This window comes from Fukomys damarensis, unplaced genomic scaffold (genome assembly GCF_012274545.1).
Source record: "Fukomys damarensis isolate Sample0158 unplaced genomic scaffold, DMR_v1.0_HiC HiC_scaffold_27, whole genome shotgun sequence".
NCBI lineage: Eukaryota > Metazoa > Chordata > Mammalia > Rodentia > Bathyergidae > Fukomys > Fukomys damarensis.
The window spans coordinates 13,406,689-13,417,365 of NW_022900939.1; the positions used below are offsets into that span (position 1 = coordinate 13,406,689).

Consider the following 10,677-nt stretch of genomic DNA (forward strand, 5'->3'; position numbering starts at 1 on the left):
ATCTCACAGACACTCGGCCTGTGGAATATAATGTATAATTCATCTGCCTTTACACATCGTGTCTTTGTCAGCAAAGTTAAATTTTCTTTTCTATTTATGGGGAAACAGAAGTAGGCAGGTCAGAAATCTTCAGCGGTTTCATACAGGAAAAGCATTTCAGTGAGTGGTGGCTAAAATCAGAAATGTTTCATCTGTGTCACGTGACCTCCAGAGTACCCGTTTTTCTCAGCTCAAAGTGGGGCAAAAGGCCCTGCGTGGCCCTTTGAAATAAACACATGGACTTCAGTGTTCTTTTTGCCCTAGAAGACAGTTCTCCTTCAGAGCTCTCTCTTTTTGGAAGAAAGCCCAGATTTCTGGAACTTCATTGACTCTCTTGTCAGATTGCCCATCAAGAATTAAAGCTCCATGACTTCATGTGGCTGAAACCCAGAAGTCTTTTAACATTTCGTTTTATCTGTAGTTTAAACATCTTTTTGTTTCTGTTCTTATCAGTGAGATGTGTTTTATGTTCTGCCCTTTAAGTTTTAAGTCCCCTTTCTTTCTTGGTGTCCTTTTCAGCACAGGTCAGCGTGACAGCACAAAGTAGCCACTTCTCTGAGTTGTCTGAAACAAATTCTAAAATCAGAGAGTTTGGCCTGGAAACAAAAAAATAAAAGTTATGCGTCAACAGCATCAAAATACAGGTTCCACTTGCATTTTGCTTCTTTGCTCACTGTTTCTAATGAGTCAAAATTATTTCCTTTTGTTCCATTAAATATTTAATCTGAAAACAAACATATGAAGAGGGTATAGGATGAGTCATAAATCCAGAGATGTGGATTGATCTTATCCATCAGAAAGATCAGACAGTTCTAGGCATGCAATAGCTGTTAATATTTATTAAGGACTTTACAATACCAAATGTAATTCAAAGCCCTGGGTGTGTATGAATGAAGTTTTCCTCCCTACAAAGCTAGGTAGTTTCATTCTCATGTTGGAGAGGAAAACAAAGTATAAAGAGGTAAAGTCACAAAGTCACAAAGGTAGTGATTAATAGAGCAGAAATTTGAACACGAAAGGTGTAGCAGCACCGTCTAAAGCCTTAATCACTTGCAAGAATACCTGTTCTATCTAGGAGAAAGGACTTTTAAGAGAGGAAGAATGTAGGCAGAAGAGATATAGCTAAGTTGGTAAAAGGGAAAAGTGAAGTAAATTTTTCTGGATCCAAAGTTTCAGACCCACATCTGACCCTACAGCAAACATTGTAGGGATATTTTCCAAGAGATTCACTGCGACTTTGGGGACAAATTATGTTTGAAGAGACCGAAAAAGAGAGAGGTAGGAAACAAACATGAGCTTTAGTGATATGTGCAATACCAGAATAAAGATGTTGATATTTTGAGAGTTGGCACCAGTAGCAAAGGCAGCATTAAACACACTTATGTGTCTTCCCAGACAGCTTGCATCAGATTTGAAGGTCAGAGCAAGAGAAGCAAGTATTCTGTGCCACTCGGAGACCACAGATGCCAGATTGATGGGATCACAAAGGAATTTATAACCTGGACAGGAAATGCCACATGGACATTTGTGGGATTAAGTAGGTGGGATTTAGATTATTATCCCTAAGTACAGATTTAAGAAAACACAGATTCCTAAAAACTAGCTTTTTAATCCCCTGCAAAACTAAAAATAATCTTACCAACAAAAAAAGCAAAAAATTGTAACCATGGGCAAAGAATTTGAAAATAATCAAAATCAACATTATTTAGAAATAAGAATAATAGACTATTGAAATGTTTCTGTATTTTGGGGGGTTGTTTTTGCCTCTTAATAAGCATTTCTGACATTACTGAGGCTTTTTTTAGAAAACGCTAAAAGCTTAAACTCTGTACAAGAATAAAATCATGGAAAGGGAAATATGAACCGATTCACAAAATACTAACACCCTATGTATTAATCAAAAATCACTACTTGAGGACATCTAAAATTGGGGAAGGGGTGATTTTTGTTAGTTTTCTTGTTTAGGTACTAGAACTGGTCTTATCCAACTGTTAAGATTCCTGCAAGGAATGCATAAAAGTACAGCTAAGAAAGGTCATAGAAAAAATGTGAGCATTGCACGGATGCTAAGCATGACAGAGAAATTCGGAAGGAAAGCAGAGGACAAGAACTTCCATGCCTCCTCATAGTTTAGTGCCTTTGGGGAATATGACTAGGAGAAGCAAGACCGACAATTAGACCTTGGTTTTCCCCGGGCATTTAGGGTCGGTACTGTTTGTCTTATTGACAGGCTGATCAACAAAGTGAATCGCAAAGGTTTTCAGTCTTACCGCAAGAATCTGTCAAGGCAAAGATCAAAGGGAGCAGTACACAGATCATCTCTTCATCAAGTGTTTAGAAAGCAGAGAGAGATGCTGGTGAAGCATTCAATACAAACCCAATTGGTAATAATGATGGGAAATGATGAATTATTATGCAAATATTGAAAATCTTTCTAAGCAGTATTTAGTGAGATGGAACACGTATGATTTCACACTAAAGAGAGAAGCAAAAATAAGATTTTAAACAAGTGGTCACATATATAAATATTAATTTGCATATCTGTATGTATAAATAGTTTACAAACAAAGAAAGTAATTTATCAAAATTTAAGGGAATTATATTTGGATAGTACAATAAAATTTAAAAGATTTTTATTTATATTTGTCAATAATTTTCATATATTTTATAATTTCAATCATTTTTTAAATTTCAGTACTTTTATATATTTCAGTAGTTTTCTAACTATTACCTACATACCTTTTGTGGAGATACTAAATATGCATGGTACTGATAAGAATCTCAATGTTCTTTTTAGGAGTCTCCAGTTTCCATCTTACCATTAATTCTACAGGAAGAAAATAATTTTAAGAAGAATTTTATTAACTACTGTCTAGAAACTGAGAAATTATCGATTTTGCTCATTGTAGTTTTAAAAAACAGAATTAAACTAAAAATAAATGAACTACATTTTGATTACAGCCCCTCTTAACTAACCCAAAATCCAATGAATGAAGGAGTTAGATATACACAGCGCTAAGTTACCTGGAACTAATTTTCACTAAAGAATCATTCTTGTCAAGTAAAAAATAAATTAAGTAAATGATATTAGCTGACTGAACAAATACTGATCTCATAAATTTAAAACCATAACTCCAAATTATAAATGTAGAAGGAATTAGGAAAATAGAGAATTATAATTAGAATACCATAGTAATCATGGCTGTTGGCAAAATCAGCTGATGGATGAGAAACTTGAAAGATAAGTAGAATAATTTCATGTCCTAAAACTCTCTCTCAAAAGTACTTATTAATTATAATGGTGGCAGTAACATATTTCCACAAATTATATGATTATCTTCTCTACAGAAGGTGAAGCTTGATTCTCCCTTTTACTAGACTATTAATTTGTTTTGGACTTAATGACCAGATTCTAATGAGCTGAATATAGAAAAGGGAAAATAATCACTTTACAGGAGACATGTTGGCATGTACTCCTTTAATTGAGTGTTATCCTAAGCCGCATTGCTATCTTATGTCCTCTGACATAATGGTAGAGAAAAGTACATGTTCTGCAGCGTTTTTCCAGATTCTCTCACTCCTTGCTAATCATGAAAAAAATAGCAAACCAATCCATACTAAGAAGGAAGCTGCAAAACATCTAGCCGGTATTCTTCAGCAGCATCAAGCTCAATAGAAATAAAGGAACACTACCGAGGAAATCTCACAGCTTACGAGGCCAAGGAGATATAATTTCTGAAAGCAATCTAGATTGCCAGATTTTATGCTAGATCAGAAATAGCACTTTCATGCAAAAACTGGTGAAACCTGAATACAGTCTGCAGTTTGGTTGATGATATGCTTCTAAGGTTCATTTCTTAGTTCTGATAAATGTACTAGATGGCTATACAGAAACTTGAAATTAGAGCAAACTGGATAAAGGGCATATAGGAATTCTCTGTCCTGCCTTAAAACTCTTCTATTATCTACACATTTTAATGAGTATTTACTTAAATTCTCCAGTCAACACAGAATCTACTTGCTATGGTTTGGATATAGGTTCAGGTGCCACCCTCAGAAGGATTAATGCCGTTCTCCTGAAACTCTGAGCTATGTTTCCTGAAAGTAGAGTATTGGAGAGTAAGACCGGCCCTTCGCACTCTTTGGCTTCCTGTTCCACGCATGACCAATCTCACGGGTGCTGGCATTGTGACGCCACTTGCCACGAGCTCTCACCAATGAGTGTGATATGACTGACCAACCTTGGATTTTTCCAATCTGACTTAAATAAGCCTCTTTTCCTTACAAAATCCTCCACCTCGTCCATTTTCTTATACAATAGAAGGATGAACTATGACAACACCCCATATCTAAATAAGCGTACTCTTATTCTTATAGCTGCTCAGGCTGGGAAGCAAGACTCTGGGATCACTTCCTCTGCCTGGACATTAGGTTCTTACTAGTATAAGAAAATAGCGCAATCGTGCCCAGTGCTACTACGAGCTCCCCAATCTACTTCTTCATCTTTTCTTACCATAACGACAGTAGCTTCCTTCCTGTTCTTCCTGCTTGCATGTGTGCTCCTCCCTAACCCATTCTCCACAGTGTCTGAAGCGACGTAACAAGTCTGTTATGCCGCTAACTCGCCTAACCCTTGTTAGCCTCTATGAATGGGTTTGTTTTCCATAGCATGATGCACACAGCTCTGTTTGAGTCTGTCTTTCTCTTCAGTTTTATGTTGGGCTACAGTTTCTTTTTTTTTTTTTTTCCTTCATAAAGCTGCTGGCCATATCTTCCCTCTATTCAGATTACATGAAAGTCATTCTAAAGTGTAGGTGTTTTTATGTACTGTTCCTTCTTCCTGAATTCTCATTCTCTATTTCCACTTTCCTTGTCTGGCTTTTTCATCATCATGCATGGGTCTGCTTAAATACCCTTCATCAAGAAAATGTTTACTGACTCCTCCCCAAGACCTATACCAAGTAACATCCACCTACTACCGTACGCTTTTGCTAGCTATGCTTACGCAGACAGCTGTTTCCAATTTTCTGTGTAAGTTTCCTAGTCCTTCCTAGTCTGAATAAATACTTCGGAATCTTAGTCAAACACGAGGAAGCGTGTACTGATCACTTAGGGAGGTGGTGGCGAACCTTTTAGGGCTTTCAGTGATAACAAATGCAACTGTAGTAAGTTTGCTGACTTAGGAGAGGACAGGTAGTTGATCTAACCCTTGTAACAGCTCTACCAGAGAGTCTGTGGGTGAAGCCGGGGTCTATACGCCACCTTTTTCTTTCTTGTGCCGTGAAGCATTCTGAGTGAGCCCCCACAAACTCTTGTCACCCAGATTCATGGCCTTCTGAGGCTAAACTTGAGACATCTCATAGAAATGTCAGTCAGTTCTTCTCGAGCAGCTGGACATCATATGCTTATTGTTTTATACTGAGCACAGTGAGTGAACTGATGAGTTACTTCCATACTCTTGTTATTAAGAAATATCACATCCCTCCTTGTTCCACTGTATTTCTACCCTGATGTCTTCTCCAGGATTTCCTGTCCTACTTCATCGTGAGAGAGTCAACACTGCTTCCTCTTTGGTTTCATTCTCTTCCTTGGTCTTCCCCAACTACCTATACTTTCACTAAGCTTCGAACTAATTTACCTAATCCTCCAAAACTTCTTTTAGAATTTTTTTTTCTTTTTCCCTTTGATGCATGGTATTTCTGAAAAGACATTTGTGCACAATTCTACCTCTTCTTGCCCACTTTTATAGCTTTTTAAGATTGCTGCACTCCTCTGGTATAAATCTCTTTCTTTGCCACTTTACAGCCTCTCCTCCCTTGCTGTCTCTTGATGAACCTGGACGTGAGGCTGTCTTTGTTCAACAAAACTGTATGGTTCTCCTACATTTCTAAGCCTCCCTAGCAATCAGGTCCTGGTAATGTTATTAGTTTTGACCAATGAACTATGTGGAATGGAGACATATATTATTTTGGGGATATGGCTGTGGATTCTCTCTCTCTCTCTCTCTCTCTCTCTCTCTCTCTCTCTCTCTCTTCTAATTCTAGCCTCAGCTCTGCTTTTCTTCTCTAAGTACTAAAAACATCAGAGACGATGTATTTCAATATTTCAAATTACCTGCAGGATGGAGAAGGGTAACCAGAACCATGTTTGCTCTTAGGTGAAAACTAAATGGACATTGTGTTAAATCAGAGAAATTTTCATGATTTTCTGTTACATAAAAAATTATTACTTATACTGGCCAGAATTAATCCTCTTCTCTGTTATCTGGAAAAACTGAAACAAAAGTGTATTTTGTTGAATTTACCTTGTCCCATGTTTTCCAAAAGGAGCCATCTGTTCCTATTCACTCTTTGGTACTTTCTACTCACCCTAAGCTTCACTTTCCCTTATCCTTAATTTATACCTCCATGATACTTAATGAGGTGAGTACAAAGTCCCTCTTACCATCTTGTCTTAGCCAGGTACTTAATAAAACAAAGCCTAAGGCTGCCTGCAAATGCTTTACTGGGAAGGGCAATACTAATTACAAGGCGGAATTTTGCTAAACAGGACTTCATGAGAAAATTACAGCAAGTTTCTCAGTCATGCAGGATATCTCTAGAACGGGTAAGTGGGACCATGGTGCATGGAAGAAAACTGAAGGGACAGGAAAGATACAAAATGTATCTGCCAACTCATTTCTGTCTCCTTTTTCTCACTGGTCAACCTTTGCTCTGTATTTTTCAGCTTGTATTACCTGATTGATCCAGGAAGTCCTTGGACAAGCCAGTTCTTATGTCCAAAGCTTTGTGCTTTACTAAAGACCGAAGTGGTGGAGAGGCACCAAATCTGAGGTGAGTTGCTGAGTAACTGAGGCATTAAAGGTGACATAGTCCTTGCCTTAGAAGAGATTGTGCTGGAGCCTGGCTCTTATCTTAAAAGTAGATAAGATGGCTAGTATTTCCGGGAGGTGAGATTGCACAGCCATGGAGAATAAGGGTCTCTGTCTAACAAGTAAGTAGTCCAGGGCCAGGAGATAGATGGGTAGGCTGAACAAACTTGCAGGCAAAAACAGACTGGGCATGGTGAAAATGGTCACAAATAATGTGTCTGACACTTTTCCAACTGCTTTTTTGGTCTCTAGATTTATAGGTTGCTACAACTTCCAAAATCTGCAGAGATCTGTTGCATGAGCATCTCTGCTTCTTCAAGAAAATCAACACTTCACTGTTTACAAAAAAAATCAAAATACCAATGAACACAAATATCAAGTTGAAACATTGCAGTTGGCCAGTACAAAATAAAATGCCACAATATAACTTAGCTCCTTTGAAACAAGTTTATTTTAGATGCCCATTCATCCTTTATTAGAAACAGAACACAAAGGCCACAAACCCAGCTGGAAAATCTCTTCTCAAAATATATATCCTTAATAATAGTCAATTCGGCAGTCTTTTGCATAAATACAAAATCTCCAATGCAAATACAGGATCGGGATTGTTTCAATTACCTCCTGGAGCAGGCTAACAGTCATGAACAACTTAACACACGACATTTTATCCTGAACATGAGTGTGGAGGAGCAGAAAAGAACCAGGCAGAGAGTCAAGAAGCCCCAGAGACTTAGAAAACTCAGAATTATGCCAACTACACTAGCTCTGCAGTTGAAATGCCCTTAATGACAGCGTATTTCAAAACCATTTCCACCCAGCTGGCAGACCCAGACAGAAAAAAGGACAATCAGCCTGAAGAGTTCATTCAGCTGCCACCTTTGCCCGTGCCACACGTGTCTCCATGGGCCAGGGCTGAGGATTGAGGGAGATGTGGGGTTTACTGCCCAGACCCTGATTATGAAATAGAAGAACAGGTCTCAGCTCCTGCTAGCATTTCACTCTCACCCAGCAGGATGGCGATTAGCTGTGTTTTCTCTAAGCCACCGCTTTTTAATATCCTTACTGACCATTTTCTGTATTCATGTTTGGAACCTGGCTATGACAACGTCTGTATGGGGCAGGTGGGGTTTCACGAGGTCTTCAGTCTTAGCCAGCTCAGGGCGGCACAGTATCACTGTAGCTATGGAAGGCATCTAGTGACATTGTAGACAGCAGAAATCACTAGCAGGTTGAGTTTGAGTGTGTTCCATTCCAGGTTTGAGACCTGGATGTGTTCCCTGGATATTTTCTGATGCTGTGGAAGAAGAGAAGTGCTAATTGGCCGATGCCAGGGTTGGGCTGAGAAGGTAGATGCGTAGGTCCATGAAATCTTCCCTTTCCTGAGAAGGTTAATACAAAAATCAGTTACCTGTGTGGAACCAAATATAATCACGCCTTATTTAATGATGTTTCATCTTCAGGGGGAAAAAATAGGAAAGCAAACTATGTGATGTTGGGTAAAAGTTATTCAATTTGTGTGCAACTTAGGTTCCTCATCCATGACGTGTGTGTAAAAATTCTACCTTGTCAGATTGTGATCAAAGTAAGTTATTTCATGAAGTGCTTCATATAAAGCGTCATACAAGGATATAAAAAAATGAATGAGAAGATCCACTGTGCCTCCTCCTCATTCTAGCTAGAAAAATAAACACCTGTAATGCCAGCATGCCCTACTAGTTCTTGCTACTTACACCGGTTCTAGGCAAATGAGGATCTCTCAGTGTACCCAGTGAAAGAATCAATTTTACCTAGGGTTGATAGTATTTCTGTCATGACTGGCTTATGTAATGATCTGCCAAACACTGTATTCCCCTACACGCACCTGCCTTTGACATAAAAGTCTGAGCCAACATGATTCTGTCCTTCAGGTTCAAACCCAGTTGTTTCCTTGGTAGGGCAGTTAGGTAGTCCTAATTCAAAGTAAACTATAGACCACAATATAATTGGTAATCAATACACCACAGAAGAATAAGTGAAAGTGTTTTTAATCTCGAGTCTTAATTAAGAAGACAAGGATTCATCCTGCTTTACTTAGAATCCAAATGTCTGTCTTACACCGCCTTGTGACGATTAATCCTCCCCATGCCATCCCCCACCACCACCTTCTGCTCCCACTCCCACCACAGGTTTTATGGAGCTTTCATCCACAGTGCCTCCGTAAAATGAGATCCCTAGGCTAAATCACTGTGCTCTAACTCTCCGGTTTTTTTCTCACATCGTTGAAAAAAACCCCATTAATGTTATTATATGAGGGTGGAGAGCTGATAACTGAGGGAAGACATCACCTTTCTTGGAAGAGTCATTTTGCACAATCCTGGAGCTTACCACAATGGGTCCCTTCTCTGTGGAGCAAAATAAATCTCTTCCTCTCTTAGTCTCCACAGTACTTTGTTTACACATTTGTCACAACATTTAAATTTCCTCCAGGAACTGCAATTGTGTCTTTTTCAATGTTGTATCCAATGCATCTAACACATTGCTTCACACTCAAAATACTCATTGGATGCAGAGTTGTTTCGCTAGAGAAAGTCACCAAACCATTTTCAAATTACTATTTATTTCCTTTTTAAGTTGGATTTTTGCCAGAAACAATAAATATTTTAACCTCTAAGATTAAAATCTCTGTGTGCATTCTGTTAAACTGTGTTAACTCAAAAATCCTATTTTTTAGCAAAGCTGGCCAGAAATCACTTTACTGACAAGCAAGAATGGCGGTGTGGAGCGAGAAGTACTTCGGTTCCGCCCCATTTTCATGATTTAACAGTTCTGTAAATTTGGAGAAGTTGTTTCCTACTTCTTCTGTGTGCTTTGCTTGTGTTTAATATCAAAATGAGGTGATCACTGCTGCCTGGGCATGTGAAAAAAAATCAAAAATAGGCAAAAGAGGTTTAGTTATAAATAGTGGCTGAAAGCATGTTATTTATTAATAGTAATATTTTTACAAAGCTCTCAAAATCATTAAATACTTTCAAAATTAAGTGTTGGGGACCACAAAGACTCGAGAGTATTAAAGACCAACAATCACACACACTCATTCCTGCCTTGTCATGGGACATTGGTAGCCCAGAGGAGTGAAATCCTGATATTACACATCCAGCAATGAAACCTAATCAACATGCAAAAACCCCGGACAGAATTAATCATTATGATAAAAACTCTATGAACAACTGATTTTAATGATCAGATAAGGAACTCATTTCCAGCCCACACTGTAAGAAGCTAATCTTCTTCATATCCTAATCTACTGACACACAGACTCTAGGCTGAAATAAGCTCTTAATAATGAATAATCTAGCAATGGATATAATTCTGCTGAGCAGAAAAATGGAGGATTACAGAGCATTTATTTCAGAGGGAATTGGTCTCTCTTTTCCCCCAGTTCCCCACTCTTTGAGATACTTTTCTTTAAATATTGTTTTGATTGTTACTGCCACCTTAAGGACACAAGAGGTTGTGAACACAGTGCAGAAAGGATTTAATACTCTTCCAAAGAAACGGTACAGAAAACAAGTGTTAGAATATAATAAAAGCACAAAGGACTGGCTGAAATTTATATTAAAAACCCCTAAGGAAAAAAATCCACTAATTCTGAATTTATCTATTCTGGAGTCCAAGGATCATAAATTCATAATTTCCACAATTACTCTCTCTCTCTCTCTCTCTCTCTCTCTCTCTCTCTCTCTCTCTGTGTGTGTGTGTGTGTGTGTGTGTGTGTGTGTTTTTTTGTG

At 38.3% G+C, this 10,677-nt stretch overlaps 1 long non-coding RNA gene across 1 annotated transcript; it reads right to left on the reverse strand.

Moving 5' to 3' along the window:
• Window positions 1-415: 415 nt before the first annotated feature.
• Window positions 416-4,614, reverse strand: LOC104854165. The gene is made up of 3 exons (XR_778004.1): window positions 4,553-4,614; window positions 2,779-2,866; window positions 416-635 (listed from the first exon to the last, which is right to left on the reverse strand). It is a non-coding gene; the product is annotated as an uncharacterized LOC104854165 (long non-coding RNA).
• Window positions 4,615-10,677: the final 6,063 nt, after the last annotated feature.